Below are 19,285 nucleotides of genomic sequence, written 5' to 3' on the forward strand. Positions count from 1 at the left end.
CTGTGTGTGCTGAAAGCATAGTAGTAAGTGTCTGGCGACAGTCGAGATATCAAAACAGTTGGTATTCCTCACTCTTTCTACAACTAACACACAAGGCTCATTTAAATAGGTTATGCTGCACTTTCGGCAAGCACTTAGTCATTGGCATAGTAACCGTGATGTGGTGGGAGGACCAGGTTTAGAGATTCCCTTCTGTCTCTCAGCTAATGCATAACACATGGTTCTCCCAGAGAAGAAAAACGGAGTTCTATGCCAGCAAAGCCATTTGTAGTTGCTCGTTCACATGCAATCTGTAAATGGGGTGCGCACGTGTAGTAAGCATGAACTGGAGTCACAACATCAGCGGCTTTCTACTCCTCTAAAACTTTATATGAAAGAGGTTTTTAGGGTGGTGTCATATTCTGCCTCGTGCCTCAATGATGTGTGAAAAATCTAATTATGTGATTATTTCAAATGTATCTTTTGTTATTTCTAATGTTTTGGTGATCAAACTGCAGGTATAGGGTACAGAACACCGTTTGCATTTGCGGTTTCCAGTATTGAAAATCAATTGGCAATTAAAAGTGGATAGTGTAGTGTAGTTGTGAGGTATACAGCATAACTCCACCAGATATTTGCTTTAAAGAGATTTATCATTTAAATTTACCCACATGATCTTTCCATGCGGAGTTGCCTATTGTCTCACTGATGTTTGAGGGATATAGATTTTTTTTTATATACTAGTGACTCTTTTTAACCCATTATTAGATCAAGCAATATGGCTAATCCAACTCATAGCAACTGTTTCATTTAAGTCCACCCTCAAACTAACATTAAATATGCAGCCAAATTATCTCCTTGCAGAACCCTACTCATAAAATACACAGTTGATTTTGGTAGAGTGCTGCTGTTATTCCCTGCACAACGACTCAGGCCACTTCTGAAGCACAGGGCCCAGACTCACTTTTAAACATACGTTTCCCAATGTATTTTCTTACAATGAATTGAAAGTTATTTTATATACTTTAGAGTTGTGAGACTTTGACAAAGACTGCCAGATCACTCGTGATAAAATTGGTTGTTGATTGTTCATGATAATTGATTATCCAGATAATATGCAGTGTGACCAGCCAATTTGGTTTAAAATAATCTATTTGGCTGACAAGATCTGAATGTATATGGGCAGCGTTCAATCACTCCTTTAAAGTCTATAGGAAAACTACCTAAGTCTCACTTTATTTACCAATATCTCAGAATTCTATTTTTTATTGTGCTAATTTTTCTGAGAACTTTCCCGTATCTGAGAAATCCAGGGCCTCTCCTCTTCTAGGCTTGGCAAGGAGATTCCTCCCATCCCCGCATAAAAGTCATTCAGTCGTGGTGAAGTGTCTCAGCAGAGAATGCGACACACATTTTTTTATGGACTTAAAGTAACAGTGAGTAAAAGAAAAAACAGTTTTGAAAAACGGAAAATGTAAGAGAATTTAAAGTAATTTCCATACCCGGCATCTTGACATTTAGACATTACATATCAGATTATATCACATGAGGCAGCACGGTGGCTTAGCGGTTAGCACTTCTGCCTCACAGCACTGGGGTCATGAGTTTGATTCCCAACCATTGCCTTATCGGTGTGGAGTTTGTATGTTCTCCCCGTTTTTGCGTAGGTTTCTCCCACAATCCAAAAACATACTGGTAGGTTAATTGGCTGCTATCAAATTGACGTGTGTGTGTTAGGGAATTTAGAATGTAGGCTTCAATGGGACAGGGACTGATGAGAGTTCTCTGTACAGCGCTGCGGAAGTAGTGGCGCTATATAGATGATGATCACATACATATCACCCATTGGCTATGTGTATTACACTGTAAGTTCAGTTAACATGATGTCATATTACTATTACAGCACTGAGTAATATGCTATTTACATCAGTCCCAGTCCCAGCGGAGAATACAGTCTAAAATCTCTACTGCCCCAAACACTAAGGGTTAATTTCATCATATGCCACTTAATCTACTAATGTGTTTTTGGACTGTGGGAGGAAACCCGTACAAACACGGGGAGAATATACAAACCACACACAAATAGTCTTTTGGCCACTAATTAATTTGCAAAGTTAATCAGTAAATGTGAATCCTGGAAGACCAGGGTGCAGCTTATATCATTATTTTTATCATATATAGGAGGCAATACTAAACCCCAAAGAAAAATAGGTAAAATACCTTTCAAACAGCACCATCTCATTAGGATACCCTGAACATTCACACAAACAATCCAATTGTTCAAATAAGCCTTCCTGTCCAGGATGTTTACTTGTGCAACACCTAAACACGGGATCAAAAACATTTAAAACTAAAGTCACACCAGCTGCAAGAAAGAAATGGAGCATGTGTGATGGGAACCAAGAATCGCATAGAATAGGCAGGAAACAAAGGAGTTGTACGACACTAGACCCTTTTTTCTGCATCTAATATTTTGTGGTTTGTAAATTACTTCTAAATGGCAAATACTGTTTTTTTGTTTATAAACAAAAATAGTCAATAAAAAATAGTCAATAAAAAAATAGTCAGGCTTGAATGCACCATAAAGGATCCTAAGGGGTAAAAGCAGATATATTGTAGAATTTCTATCACAGCCATAGAAAGTCTAACAATACCGCAATTTACTATTAAAATTTCACCAGGGTTGCTAAGAGATATTCAGATCACTGGCTTTGCAACAAATCAAACACAGCAGGGCTTATTTACGAACACTGCATTTAGGTGCAGAATTTGCACCCACTACTATGGCAACCAATGAATAATTAGCTCATCGGAGTAGTGCAAGTTAAGCAATGAAATAAAGTGTCTGAATGGTTGCTATGGTTTAGGGCAAATGTGGTACCTACAGACAATGTTAAACCACAAAATATTCTATCAAGGTAATAACAAGACGTTATCCAGATCCTCAACACACTATATGATAAAGGACCATGATGTTATGGGAAATAATCTGCAATTATACTGCCAAAATAAAAAAAAACTATGATTACGCCTAACAGCAAGAAGGCAGACAGAAATCTGGATAATTAAAAATCAGAGCTATGTGACCAATCTTTATTTATGCAGACTAAATAAAGTAATACTTAAAAAAATAAATAAAACCTATGGACAAAATCAAACTCTGAAGTGACATTGAACATTTTTTCAGGGAATTCCAGCTTAAAGGATACTTTACAAAAAAACAGTAACACAACTCTGACTCAGGACCAAGTCACGACAACAAAAACCCAACAAAATTTAAACCAACCCCAAACAAGGCAAATATATTGACCATATCAGGCCCAACTATAATCCTGGACAAGCAGCAAGGAAGGATATTATACTAAAACCAACAAAAAGGGATCAATAGCATCATGTATACTTCCCAGGGTTCTCCCAGCACCTATTTCCTGGGTGCTCCACCCGACTATTTTAACTTGTCACCCAACAGATTCCAATTATAATATAATAAACCATTGTTTCTCCTATTAGAACAGGCACTATGTGAGCACTACAGCCAGCAGTGTGTGTTAGACCACTGACCACCAGTCCTGGCAGGTGTGGACAATAACCTCCAACATTTTTCAATATTATTGCAAAGTATTACACTGCCCCCACCTGGCTACTTCTTAATGCTGGCAAGATTTTCTGGGAAGAACACTACTTCCGACTACATACAGCAAGCACACAGGCAGTTGTTGAATAGTAGGTACTACTCCAAACTTAAAAAGCGTGCACCAGATCTAAAAACTAATATAGTATAATACAATATTGTTAACAACCATCTAATCCGTCAGGTGACAGGAGTACACACGCTGACATGACTCCCCAGTTTGATCAAGTCAATAGTGGCTACAAATAATAGAACATTAATCAATGTGGCTGAATCAGTGGTTAATAAATCTGTATTGGAAGGGAGGACAATTGCGGTTAACAGGATGAGAGTTAAGAGGGCTAACCAGTGCTCCAGTATGGCGGTCAGTGGCTGCACTCCACAGTGTGATTAGAGAATCTATCATCCTAGAACAGGATAGTTAGGAATTGTAATGTAGACCAATAGGAAGAGTAATTAATTTGTCCTGACAAGAGTGAGTGCAGATCTAGACAGTAGGAGCTATTTGGAGATCAGCTAAGCACTGGCAAAATTGTTACACAGTGTTCCCTACATTGCAACTTTCTTATTATGGAGAACTAATGGTGAACCAAAGTACATATACACCGATCAGTCACAACATTAAACCCCCTGACAACTGAAGTGCATAACATTGATTATCTCACTACAATGGCACCTGTCAAGGGCTGGGATATATTATGCAGGATGTGAACAGTCAGTTCTTGAAGTTGATCTGTTGGAAGCAGGAAAAACGGACAAGCGTTGCCACAGACCATTCAGAGTGCCAATGCTGATCCCTGTCCACCGTCGAAAGCACCTACAATGGGAACATGAGCGCTAGAACTGGACTATGGAGCAATGAAAGAAAGTGGCCTGTTCTGATGAATAACGTTTCCTTTTACATCATGTGTTCGGCCAGGTGCGTATGTGTTATTTACCTGGGGAAGCGATGGCACCAGGATGCGCTATGGGAAGAAGGCAAGCTGGCAGAGGCAATGTGATGCTCTGGGCAATGTTCTGCTGAGAAACCTTGGGTCTTGCCATTCATGTGGATGTTACTTTGACACGTACAACCTACTTAAATATTGTTGCAGACCAAGTACACCCCTTCATGGTAACTGATGGCAGTGGTGTTACACTGCAAACATTGTACAGGAATGGTTTGAGGACATGACAAAGAGTTCAAGGCGTTGACTTGGCCTCCAAATCTCAATCTGATCGAATGTGCTGGAAAAATGTTAGAGCCATGGAGGCCCCACCTCGCATCTTACAGGACTTCAGAGCTGTTTTGGTGGCATGAGGGGGACCTACACAATATTAGGCAGTTGGTTTTAATGTTATGGCTGATCGGTGTATATATCAATACTATATATACAATACTATACTATTAGATGGGTTAAACCTGAGAAATGACAAGAATAGTGGTGAAAGTTAAATAGCCTACAATACCCTTAGTATGGGGGGTATTCAATTGTTTGTTTTAACGCGCTAAAACCCAAAAAAACGAGCGCTCGAAAAAAACTTCATATTATACGGTAATTTTGCGCGCGTAAACAGTTAATACGGTACTTACTCGCTGCCAGCGGGCTGAATTTCAGCTCGCTGCTCAGGGAGCTGCGAGATGAAATTTAGCGAGTAATTACCGTATTAACGGTAATATTTTTAGAGCGCTCGTTTTTCTTGGTTTTAGCGCGTTAAAACAAACAATTGAATACCCCCCACAGTGTCTAATCAGTATTTATAATTCATAAACATATAGTGGGACATAGCGTACTAGAATCTTCTATACGAGCTTGTGATAAAGAGGTTATGATGAATTTTGGCAAAAATTAAACCTCTCCACCAGCACGGAACTATTATTATTATCATTTATTTGTTAGGCGCCACAAGGTATCCGCAGTGCCGCACACAGTACTAACAGTAGACTATACAGGGTGAAACCATACAGAACAATGAACAAAAAGTACCAATACTTCAGAGACTCCGGCCAGTCATATGCAGTAAAGACGGAGCGGAAGAACAGGTATGGAGACAGGAGGGGGTTTGGCCATGCTCATACGAACTTACATCCTAAGGGAGGGTAAACAGACCAGGCACAAGAGGAGCCAGTTGAGGCAAGAAGAGAGAAGGGAGGACGAGCAAAGGGAGGAGATGGGGGTTAAGTAGATGGTTGGTAGGCTTTGAGGAAGAGGTGAGTTTTGAGTGCACGTTTGAAGGAGCACAGAGTAGGAGAGAGACGGATGGAACGTTCCAGAGAAGGGGGGCTGCACGGGAAAAGTCTTGGATTCTGGAGTGGGAAGAGGTGATAAGGGTGGAGGAGAGGCGGCGGTCGTTGGCTGAGCGCAGGGAGCGGACAGGAGTGTGAATGGAGAGGAGGTTAGAGATATAAAGGGCAGTAGAGTTGGAGAGAGCCTTGTAAGTGGTGGTGAGGAGTTTGAAAAGGATTCTGTAGGGGAATGGGACCCAGTGTAAGGCAAGGCAGAGAGGGGAGGCAGAGGAGGAGCGGCGAGAGGAAGATGAGTCTTGCGGCCACATTGAGTATAGAGCAGAGGGGGGAGAGACGGGAGTGGGGGAGGCCAGTGAGGAGGAGGTTACAATAATCAAGGCGGGAGATGATGAGTGCGTGGATGATAGTTTTGGTGGCATCCCGAGAGAGAAACGGACAGATGCCACCACTAAATAGAATTAAAATTGAACACATATCACACTGAATGTTTATTCGCAACTTAATAAAACAATACACTTTTGTTTCTAAGGAAAAGAATAAGTCTTTTTCTTGCCACATTCAGAAAAATTTGAACATAGTATAGATAGGAATATACATTTGACAGATCAGAAGAGATTGTAATCAATTCTATCTTATTCATTCACTTTCTTCACACAATGTACTTTATTCAATGTTTTAATATTTCACTTTCATAAGTAGTAGAGTGCGTTTAATTGGATGTATGAATTTTAATGTATATCAATAAAATATAGGTTTTATTAAATATAACCCCAGAGTTCCCTGTATCCAAGCAGAATGCCACTTCTTTTTGTCATGAGACTTGCTTATTCCAGAGTACACCATCCAAGTATTGGGATTAACCGTGGACACTTACATAATATAGTATACTTGTTTGTGGGTTTGATTGATTTTCTGGTGTGGAAATCTAATATGTAGGAGGTCAGAATTAATTTAAGTTTGGGTGGAAAAACCCTGAAGCCTCTGGCCAAGAACACATCAGGTTTTGTTCTGTATACCACACATCTCCTTAAAATTACTATCAAAGGCAGCAGGGTGGCTCAGTGGTTAGCACTTCTGCCTCACAGCACTGGGGTCATGAGCTCAATGCCTGACTAGGTTAATTGACTGCTATCAAATTGACCCCAGTGTGTGTGTGTGTGTGTGTGTGTGTATATGTTAGGGAATTTAGACTGTAAGCCCCAATGGGGCAGGGACTGATGTGAATGAGTTCTCTGTACAGCGCTGCGGAATTAGTGGCGCTATATAAATGAATGGCAATAATAATAAAGGCCCTATCAGAGAGGACCCGATCTATTCCACAATTAATGTGGAATCTCTATACACCAGCACTCCACATGATTGCAGTATGGCAGCATCTCCAATGCACCTGCAGCAGCAAAAACTACCTGCAGGACCGGTTATCCTGCAGACACATTTCATTTTGACCTGCAGTTACTGTTCATTTGGCGAGGCCCTCTACTTTCACATGGGGGTAGCAACTGGAATCACAATTTGTGACAGAGAATGTCCATTTGTTTATGGAGTTATTAGAGGAAAAGTACATGTCAATTTCCAAACCAATGTCCTTCCTCCAGCAAATTAATGATATCCTGATCATCAGTATTGCAAGTGACGGGGACCTCTTCAAAGTGAAGTCAAAAGTCAAACAAGAGGTATACCAAATTTTGTCCTGTAAGAGTCGTCATGGGGAACTTGTACATCAATAAACACATTTCAACACAAATGGTGCAGCATACACGAAGAGTGTAGTGTAACAAATTAACTGCTCCAATATATTAAACGAATATCTGTTTGTCTATAATTGGCTGATGAGAAACACATATAGTACAAATAAACAATACACAGTCCATCCTCAACCAATCATTCACACTGGACTGTTTAATGTATGCATGTTCAAGAGAACTGACAGAATTATAGAATATGAGCTGTAAGATGAACATTTGTGTGTGAAATTTAAGTTTTACAATATTTCTGCCTTTTATAATACCCATCCTTAGTAGGATGCTGTTGAATCTGTATAACTATGTTGCTGAGAAGTGTTCTATTTCCTGTACATCCCATTTACCCATATAGAGAAACAGAAGGCAATCATGAGACTTTGATGCTGAAACGTGAGGTGAATATTAAGTAATGGGTATTAGGCAATAGTGAGCAAGCACTCAGAAGGAGCCCTCCACACAAAACTAGAAAAATTGTCTGTGAAATTAGGTGAGATATGTTCAATAAGAAAATGTCACTACCTAGTCCCTTTGATTGGGTGGGTATTGTAATGCCTCTGATGATCTGAGTAATAGGTCCTCTCCCCTGGTTGGGGCAAGGTTTTTTGGAGACGGCCAGCAGTGTTTCCAAGTTCCCTCCCCTGTGAGCTTCCTATTCATGGGCATATGACACTAGGGCACACCCCCAGACTATTGAATTGTGAGAGGCTCTGCGAGCACATTATATATATATATATATATATATATATATATATATATATATATATATATATAAATAAAAGCAATCCCCTAGAAATAGGTGAGTTGTGATGTAATAATCCACGCCTCCTGATGAAGTCCTAAGTGATGAAACGCGTAGAGGTGACTGTGGAGACTCTCTGATTTCGAGCCGCCTCAGATTGAGCTGTTCGTATTGGATATCAGATTTGAGCTGTTATATTATCTATGCCTGAATATTTCTACCATCTGATACGTGTATTTTTTATTGTTTGGAATAAAACTTTTAACTTGGATAATACACCATGGAAGCGCCCCTTCTTTTCTGATGTTTTAGGAGTGTTGGTTGTTCCCCCGTGGAGATCGGGAGATAGAAGGGAAGGACGCGCAGATTCTATCCTGCTGGTGTTTTGATAAACCGTGAAATAAAGGCTGTTCACGAACAAATACGCTGAAACTTTTTTATCCAACTAATTGGACTTGTGTGCACCGACTTTGGTATTGTTGTGTGTGTGTGTGTGTGTGTGTGTGTGTGTGTGTGTGTGTGTATATATATATATATATATACACACCCACACGCATACACATATATACACACACACTGGTGGGAAGTGGGGTGGGGAGTGGCAAGGTTAGGGGCATCAACTGGTGTATTAGCCTAGGGCACCTGTGACCCTTAATCAGGCCCTGCTTTATATTTCCATAAGACAAGTAGACATGATAAATAAAAATATGGTTATAGCCCCTTTAATTTGTGTCAGAACCAAGGCGAAGGAAATGACCCACTGTTAGAAGTGATTATCTCCAAACCTGCAGAAGAACCTCTTGGAAAGCGGATTTATGCAAAATAACAGAATTGGTTCCTGGAGCTGCACATAAAATAGAAGTCACATTCTGACTTAAAGTAACACTCATATAGTGTCGAACTTAGATATGTATCCAGACCATATAGATGTATGAGGAGCAGCAAGTCCCATTTGTGATATGAAGCGGTTAACATGCTATTGGGATGCCCTTATGAATGGATGCACAAAAGTGATGTTGGTGAATAACACATGATGGATAAAATGTTTAACACATTTTACAATCAATTCACTAAATCTTACTGGATATGTTTCAGTATAAATGTTATTTCTAAGAACAAAGACTTCAAAGTGGGCACAATCAATACAGCCATAGCAAAGCATTGGCTTCCTTCTAGTACATTGTTTGCAACTATTTTAACATAACACAAAAAATTTAACTTCAGAATGAACAGAATGTCCAAATTAAAGTTGACCTGTTACCTACACACAAAGGGCTTAACCTGTATACAGCCTATCAATTTCAAATGAACCACTGACATCACTGAGACACTGACTAATACTAATGAGACCTGATGTATATTAAAGGAGGTGCAGATTTATTTATATATTGCCAACATATTACACAGCACTTAACAGATAATGTTTCAATAATCACATCCATCGCTGTCCCTTGGAGCTTAAATTCAAATTTTTCAACCCCATACACTATCACCCTACCTGTATGTTGTTGGACAATATTATATATACCTCTCTAGTATAGAAGAACATGTACTTATGCATATCGACTTTGAAAAGCTACCATTGTACATATTACATTAAGATTCTCCCCACACCCTGCTCCCTTTACACTGCTCATGAGAGAAGCAGCACAACCCTATTTAAAAAAAAAAAAAAAGCCACACGTGTTTAAGGAAGTCCTGGATTTCACAATATTAGACACCACTGGTTCCCACAAACAGTTTTGAAAAGAACAAATAGATTACCAGTCTCATATCTATGACCATAAAAAGATTATGCACCTTACTCCCACAATCTGTACTACACAAGCATTGTACACTGAGCAGAGGGAACATGCGTGGATTTATTTTTTGCCAATATTTATAAAGTAGTGTGACATGAATGAATGAAAATGTCAATCACCATCCATTCTTATTTCCTGGCCTCTCAACAACCTATTTACAGACAACAATCAATGTACAATTATGTTTTGCCTTTGCATTATTACTTGTCACGTTAATTCCTTATTGCCCTTTGGAACAATTTGGTGTTGATTACGGCATGGTTCACTTCTACGATCCTAGTTAAATGTATAAATAAATCCACATATAAGAAGTAGCAAAAAATAGCAATAACTGATAAGGGGACCATTAATAAAAAAAAAAAAAAAAAAGGTTATGTAACTGGTAAAATTCACATCAACAACATTAGCCGATGTCCATTATTATTTAATATTAAAAAAAAATTGCCATTAATTTGTATAAATGTTAATATATGTTTGAACAGTGAGTTCAGATTTACAACACTTCAGTGTTCACTAGGAAATATAGTGAATTATAATATGAATAGTACTACTGTAAATTATTAAAGGCAAAAATTCTGAAACTCTAATAAACAGCACTCTGATTTTACATGATAAACAGATCACCTTGGTGACTTCCATATTTCATAGAATTAATCTAGTTATCTATGCTTATGGCATACAATGCCAACCATTTATAGTACTACACAAAAGCCAACCTTATTTTTCAGCTACATTTAATATGTTTTAATGGTTTGATATAGGCCTCCTATGTATATAGAACAATGTCAGAGAACTCTTTGCAAAAAGAAAAAGCTGTCTACAAACCTATGCAATTACCGTGCAGATCACATGATTCACGACCGTTCGGTCAGATATTGCAAAAGTGTGTGTGCGCTCTCACGATCATGTTTCATCGCACCAAAACAAATCGCATCTGTTGATTTGGTTTTCTAAACTGCCTAAAAATCAGGATCCACGATGGAACGATGTCAGGTAAATATGGAAGTGTCTATGCACTCACAAGGAGCAGTTTAGGCAGATCTCTATAGAGTGTGTACAGTCACAATCAGCAGATGATTATAAGATATGAAGATCACAGATCTGATTATATAGCGTAGGTGTGTTCAGCATGCTTATCCGGACTTTCAGTTGTTGGGGAAAACGTTACAGAAATTGCATCTGAAGTAAGATTGCATAGTTGTGTACCCAGCTTAAGACATTGAGAATCAAATCTATTCTGCAAATAGTACTCAATAAAAAGGAATACTGGAAATGTAGGTTGTGCTTTCTTAAATGTAATGGGATTTCTAATGCTTACAAGGTAAAATTCCACATATAAATGATTTTAAAATATTATATTCCTGCACATCTTACATACTACTGAAAACAGACTTACTGCTGCAAGGCCTTGGACATGGACTAACAATGCAGGAAATAGTGTAACCTGCTATTAACCATGTACAGCTGACCTGATGCACTCTGTTTCAACATAATGTCATCTCTAATGCAGCCGCATTCATGCCACGGTTACTGACACGTCAGAAAAGCAGAGAGAGGTTATGTAGGAATAATTGTTTTGACCCAGTTGGCTAAATCCAATCCAAATAGGGAAGTAGTGCACCTGTTGAGAATCTTCCTCTTGTTCCTCCCTTTGTTTTGTTTTCTGCAAGGCCACACCTATGCCTTTCATGGTGGTTTTAGGACACACAAACTAGGTCACATTACTAGCAGGAGGAGTGTGGCTTGGCTGTGCTATTCCTATTTCGACACAAATGTATGTCAGAGTTAAACTCTCCTCGTTCCCCAAAAGAGAAGTGAGGAGTAACAGATAACTACTTGAGTGCACTCAAGACATTTCACCAATCTTGGCGTAAAGTGCCCTCTATCTAAATATTTAGACCATTTGTGCCCACATTAGTGTTTACAGGTACAAATCCCAAACCTTTCTCACTAACTGTGTTTACAGGGCTCAAGCAGGCTCTTCACACCAGGCTGGTCACTTTAGTCCAAGTACAGTTTACCCAACTCTGCAACATGTCAAAATATATTTTGGAGGTTCGTTCCCTCTAAACCTAGGTTTTAATTTTCAGTAACAAAAAGCCAGAACCATTTTATTTGAGTTTATTACTTATTAATATCTCCCCACAACCTGGAGCAATCACCACTCTTTAAATACAAAGCAATATACACTATAAAAATGACTGAGTTGGCAGCTTCTCTTTGATCTGGAAACAATATTTAGAGACAAAAGAGAGCATTCATGGTATAGTAACTCAATTACCATGGATAGAAGAATAGAAAAGTGTGTTCAAGTATGCAATTTTCTATTCTTCTATAGATGGTGAATAGTTACTATACCATGAGCCCACTCTTTTGTCTTTAAATATCAAACCTATACACATATACACACATACAAATATACCTGGCCAATGGCGCATTTACAAATGAAGACTAGATCCCATTTATAAAATGTACTGACTGTATTTCCAGTTCCAAAGTAGACTTTCGCTTAATCCAGGATCTTCTGCTTGTACCAATTTACCCGCAGGAAGAGGGGACAAGATGTTAGACCAATTTTTTTTAAAACAGGGGTAAGATTAGGCTTTTATGTGACCCAGATGTGGCCTCTCTGCGAGAACCTACATAGAAGGACGGTAGCGGGTAACACTACAGAAGAGGATCCTGTATGAAAACCAGAATATATCCACCAAATACGTGGGATTAAGGGGAAAATAAAAATCGTTTTCTTGGTATTTCATATTTAAATTAAAAATAATTTGTCCATTTATACACAATTGGTACCCTTTTAGAAACTACATAACATGTAATTCTCACTCTGAACAATAAAAAGCAGTGTTGTGAGTGTGTGAATGCTTCCGTTTTATTGGAGAGTGATACGAAGGCGAAAAAGCATTGATATAGTTTAGTCCTCTTCCTATGTTCCCATGCTCTCACACAGAATGGCCTCTTGGCTTCAATCCGTGTACTGTGTACTAGGAGATCCTGATTAAATAGAAGCTCAGTGTGACAGAGCTCAGTCCGTGCCAAACTAAGTTGTAATCTATTCAGGTCAGCAATCAATGTTAATTTACCAGAAATGTTACATGAAAACTACACTAGAAAACCTAATGTGACCCCTTGATATTTTGGAGAAGTAGAGGGGAATTTAATGTAGATCTTGACTGATTGTGAGCAGGAAAATTCACAAAATTGCAAATTGTAAAACTCAGGTCACTTGATGGACTGTGACCTATGAAAAATGTTGGTTGTACACTGATTCGTGTGAAATAATGGTCTCTAACCTCTATGGTGTATTGAAAGCTTCATAAATACTATTTCTCAATTATTCCAAGAAGCTCCTGTGTTACCTTCGCTTTTGCTCCATGCATTGTAATGAACCTTATCATATTTCACTTATCAAACATTTCCTATTCCAGTTCATACATTTTCACTTCATTCAAAATGACACTTATTGACCCGTTTATTATATTCAGCTACTAAATAGCAATGTATTTACACATTTGCCCTCAGAAGAGTTTGATTTTGCCAGGTATTGGAAGAGCAGCCAAGGACTGCTGCCCAAATCCATTCCCAAATTAGCTGTTGGTGAATTTCTACTCCCAATAACCAACTCCAGTTATAGATGTTCTACTGGATGAAGACCTAGGGACAGTCTGCCAATGCATTAAGCTGAATTTATAGTCCTGTTCCTAGAACCATTCCCTGACTTTTATAGACCTGTGGCACACAGTATTCTCTTTTTCAATAAGCATCTTGTGCACAATGCTGCTAGAAAGTGATTCACATGATTTGCAATAATATTCAGATATCGTGGGGCATATGAACACTGCTTTACGAGGTGAAGTCCTGTTTTTAGTCCTCCAGTGTTTGTATTAAGAATGCAACAGCACCTTCTTGTTTTTCACTAAATTAAGTGTGGTGTCACTGACTGCCATACCCCAGCGTAGTCTCATACGCCTCTGAGCGACACTACGGTACCGACGATAGCTTGACTTTTACTCTACACAAGTCCGGTCAGCCGCCGTCAGTCACTTTCAGTTGTTTGCAACCAATGACCTGCCATTTGCTTGGCACACGAAACAGGACAACCCCCGCAATGCTTATGTTCCATTATACGTTAATGCCAGTATAATTCTCATTTTCATGCTACTTTCAAATTCATTTTATTCTGTCAATTCTGTCTGAATAGTATTCATGAGCTAGTAATGCCTGTCAATCTACTTTAAATGGCACTGTCTATATTTACATTTCAAGGACACTTGTCCCTACAACTGTCTACCTTGTGTTCAGTCAGTGAAAGTCAGAGATGGTCTATTCACTGCCCACTATAATATATGCTCCTGTATTGTTACTTTCAACAAACCACAATCTCTGTTAAAAGGAGCATAATTGATTCTGCCAATAGGTTTCCCATCAATGTAAAACAGCCAACAACAGAATGGAAGATTCTTCCCTCTGTTTGTTTATGAAAACCATATCAAAAGTAAATACCAGGTCTAGGTAACACTGCACCATGTTCAATCTTGCAGCACAGTGATCAAGGGACACTCACCATTCACTGTATTTAGTAGGATTCTGCACTCAGGTATAACCTGCCCTCTGACGTTCACATTTATGCTGCCAGATACAGTGGCACTAAGGCTTTCAATTAGAGATGCTGTGTTGGATCTTTCACAATATAGAGAATAGAGCAGCACCAAAATGAGAAGCAACAGTCTCCATCTATATGTGAGTGCTGGAAACCTGCTAAATACAGTGGGGGGTATTCAATTAGGTTTCCGGTAACGCACCAGAACAGGCCGCAAGAGCAATCCACGGTACCGCAATAACGTGGATTTTCGTGCGCACCCCATAGGGTTGCAAAGGAAAAACCAGAATCTCCGCTCATTTTTCCACGCCCCATCACCGGCAACTGAATCTCCCCTTAAAGTGGAAACCTTTTTTAAAAATATTGTGCTTAGGAGTGTTTTTGTATTTCTGAAAAGTTTTTCAAATCTTTGGTATTGAAAGGTATAGTACCAGTAACTTTGGGTGGGTTTATTTGGCCTTCATGGGTCCATGTTTAGTCGTAATCTTGAATGGTCCTTTTAATTTTTTTTGTATGAGATTATGAAACAATTATTTGAGACAGGGTTACACCATAACTGAAATAGTTCTTAAGGAGCCAAGCAAAAAATATATGTATCCTATTCTGTAAACCGTTTTCCAGAGGCATTTATCAGCTGATTATAAAATTATTTTATCATAACCACCCACAAAGTACAGCTTTACAGAGATCTGACCTACATATAATAGCTACAAATTTATTTATTGAGGGAAACATAATATACGTTACACATAAGGCCAAATTGTACGGGTCAGGGTGAACCAATTGCACTCACAGACCCAGAAAAGATATTTTACAGCGGGGAGACTCCAGATCTATCCATTATGGTCCATGTTTTCTTGCAAACCACTCTCCCCAATTGTAAAGCGCTACGGAATTTGCTGGCACTATATAAATAAATGTTGATGATGAAATGTTGTTTGGTAATTATTGTACTTACATAATCCAACCCTGCACAAAGTAAGTGGAATAGAACAATCTGGTTGTGACCCAACCTCAGCTTGGGTCAGATGAGTAGTAATATAATAGTCGAACATCTGGAAAGTCCCTGCCTCCATTACATGTAGCTCTACAAAAAGTGATCAAGCTGGTGCGTGGGGATTTGTGTTGCCACACAAATTGGGAAAACCAGCAGTGTAACTGGATTAGAGTAGAGCTTGGGTACCTTCACTGGAGGATCTGATAGAGATAAAGCAGGCGATTCAGGACATTCATCTGGAGGATGACTTTTCTGCTCAACCTGGCGATACTTTTTGCCACTTGAGCAGATCCAACTTTGTTTAATTAATCAAGACAAAATATGGAACACTTCACCAATGTGTGTGTCACCCTCGTGCAAGGGCCACGCTAATCTTTTTATTATTCCAATTATAGTATATGTGCTGCCGAAAAGAGCACTTGAGTACTCTAACTGCAAACTATTATATTTTAATATGTTTCTGAAAGGATAATTCCAAACAAAAGTAAATATGTATGATTTTTTTATTTTATTTTTTTTATCTTCCCCGGGCTGTCATCCCCAATAGGGACAAGATCTCACCTTTTTCCGCTTAGCAGGTTTGAAACACGCCAACCAGGTGTTACCCTATTGGAGTTGGACGATTCAGTTACTGTTTTCAATCTGCTGTTAAAACACTAGGGGGCAAATGTATCAATCTCCGGTTTTGTCAACTCGCGGGAGTTCGGCGAGATGACAGCTTAAATTTAAAGAGGCGCTGCCTTGTAATTTACCCCTAGATGTGTTCTTCACCATCAGACAACTCAGGTGGGGGCGCCTTTCAGTTGGACCTCCGTCAGTGCTAATGACGGAACGACGCCTGAAACAAACTGTAATGCCCAAAAGATTTCTAATCAGAAGGTAATTATTGTACTTACATAATCCAACCCTGCACAAAGTACGTGGAATAGAACAATCTGGTTGTTCACCCTGACACCTGGATGGCAAAATCAATGTAATTTTGCCAACCAGGTACGGTGGAAAACCATTTTGAATGACCACCATCACAACTTGTGGTGTCAGTATAGCAAAACAATAGTTCGGTGCAGCACAAACAAGATCGATGTAATTTGGCCACATGTGGTCAAAATATTACTTATTTTGGTTGTCTATCAATTGTGCCAAACAGCTGAATTGCAATTATCACAGGGAGAATTATGCCAACAGCCCAGATATCCAAGTGCAAGATAGGAGTATTATGACCAGCTAGCTTGGACTAGCACAATACTGCTCAATGATGAATGTCTACTTCCACAGTGTTAGGGTTTGCCTCCAGGGGTATGAACATAAGAAAACAAGACACTAAGGTTATAGAACCGAGAGACCTCTCTATCTGTGCGTCTGTGTGTGTATATGTTAGGGAACTTAGACTGTAAGCTCCAATGGGGCATGGACTGATGTGAGTTCTCTGTACAGCGCTGCGGAATTAGTTGCGCTATATAAATAGATGACGAGACCACACAAACTACATTAAGTAGACACTAATCACTGTTTGGAAGCAGCTGAAGGTCATAACCCATGTGAACTGATACAGACTATAGCAAATGCAATACTTATTTGAAAATTATAAAATTACTTTAATACAATCTTCATCCACAAGACAGTAAATGTATCAGTGTAACCTGTAAGGCTGTACAAAAAAAAAAAAAAAAGACTTGTGAAAATACCTCACATGTCCCAGGCTGTGTAAAGCCCTTGATCAGATTGCTTCAACTTCTAGGTGTATTACAAAATTACATGAGGCGGCTACCACTCGGATACAGCCATATTTTGGCATGAAGATGGTGTGTTTCTAGCCTGTGTATATACTTTTTAATTGTAAAGTGTCTGCAAAGCTTGTATGATCCTGCACCTATACTAGTGATTGAAAGATACTGACTGCCCTATGCCCAGAAGTCTGAGTACTGTTAGTTTTTCATTGCTCCCTGTGCAGATATGCAGTTTGTACGTACAAGTAGAAGTGCACCTCCGATCGTACAAAAATAAAGCCACTATTTCAGACGATTCATAAATTCTTTTTTCGTGTTTTTAAAAAATATATATATTCTTGTTTCATATTAGGCATACGCCATTATAAAAAAACAGTCTGGTCACACAGGGTAGGAAGTTGCATAATTGGGAAGCAGCACGGGAGAAGCCGCGGAGGTGGGAGTAAGAGGTGGTTATCAGAAAGGAGGCTAGGGACAGGACAGAAGCAGATGGAAGGGTGTGAGGGAGAGTATCTAAACATGATGTCAGATGTGGGAGAGTAGCTTGATTTGAAAATATTTGAAATCAGAATTGAAAACAGGCAGCAGATGGAACTCGAAGTGGGGGAGTTTATTTCATATCATAACTAACAGCTAGTAGTAATTAGAGGCATTGGTCTACATTTATTTCTGGGGAGTAAAAATTACTTCTGTTTTTTGTTTTGTTTTTATGAGTGTTTCTATCCAAAGAGGAGTATAGTATTATATGTGACATTGAACAGTACAGGGAGTGTAGCCTGAAGGATGCTGCCAGAATAACAAGGCCACAACTGCTATACAACGGCAGACTGCAGGAGGAAGACGAGCAGTAAGAGCCAGTTCATGTGAGCAAGGTGCTCCTTTTTAAGGAACTGCCCCCAACAGCAGATACGCTTCGGCCTTCTATAGCAGCACACCCCAGAGTGCATTGCTAATGGGTTTTTCTTTCCACTGCCAGATGATCAGTCTTCTGCCTACAACAACTTATGAGACTGATCTGGGTAAGTGCAAGTCATCAGGGTTGCCTGTATATGCGTTAATATGATCTCTGTATAGAGAAGACCGCTTTACTCAGCATTTTCATTCTTAAATGTGACAAGACAGACCACTGTCCTTAGTTCACTACTGCCCTAAGAAAAATGATCCTATAAGTCTTGTTGAGGCTGCAGACTGATCAGAGGTCATGTGACAGTGAAGAATCAGCCTGCTGCAGTTAAAGCACTTGACCTCGTGACCTTCTGAGTGCTTCCAACCAGAACACTAATACTTCCCCAATTCCTTGTTGGAAGAAATCCATGAACAACTCTATTTTATCAATGATGCAAAATATATACTACAAATAAAAAACAAATTGGGGTTCTTTCACACACATACAATTTTGGGGCTTCGGCAGTAATTAAAGAAGAACACATTCATTTCCTTCAGTAGTTATTCTTCTATATTACATACAAGAACACTTAGCAAAAAGGACAATTGCTTAATTTACTATTACAATCTATTATACCGTCGTTGAAAACTTGGTTGGATTTACCAGGTTTAAAAAAAAAACAAAAAAACATCTCGTTTGGAGTGAACACAGTGCAGTCTAAAAGCAGTACTGCTGTAAAGCTCTCTCCCAGAGTCACGGAGGTGTTTATTTCACCAACTACTGGTGTAAAATGCACTAAGTAGTAATGCAAAGCAATAAAATTACAAAAGCAAAAGTGGCTAAATGTTCTCTATAAAAAGGTGAGATCGCCCTGTTTTGTTTTTCCATCATGACCTGTCCCTGCTTCAAAGAAGTGTCAGATCCAGCCAGGCACCCTGAACTTTCC

The 19,285-nt window shown here is 39.1% G+C and overlaps 1 protein-coding gene and 1 non-coding gene across 3 annotated transcripts in view; both read right to left on the reverse strand.

Moving 5' to 3' along the window:
- MNT (MAX network transcriptional repressor) overlaps positions 1-19,285 on the reverse strand; it is a 73,682-nt gene that overhangs the window by 45,849 nt on the left and 8,548 nt on the right. The window lies entirely within an intron of this gene.
- On the reverse strand, positions 16,042-16,145 carry LOC142141832 (U6 spliceosomal RNA). Its single transcript, XR_012688871.1, has one exon. It is a non-coding gene; the product is annotated as a U6 spliceosomal RNA (small nuclear RNA).

The sequence above is a fragment of the Mixophyes fleayi genome, chromosome 2 (genome assembly GCF_038048845.1).
Source record: "Mixophyes fleayi isolate aMixFle1 chromosome 2, aMixFle1.hap1, whole genome shotgun sequence".
NCBI classification, from domain to species: Eukaryota; Metazoa; Chordata; class Amphibia; order Anura; family Limnodynastidae; genus Mixophyes; species Mixophyes fleayi.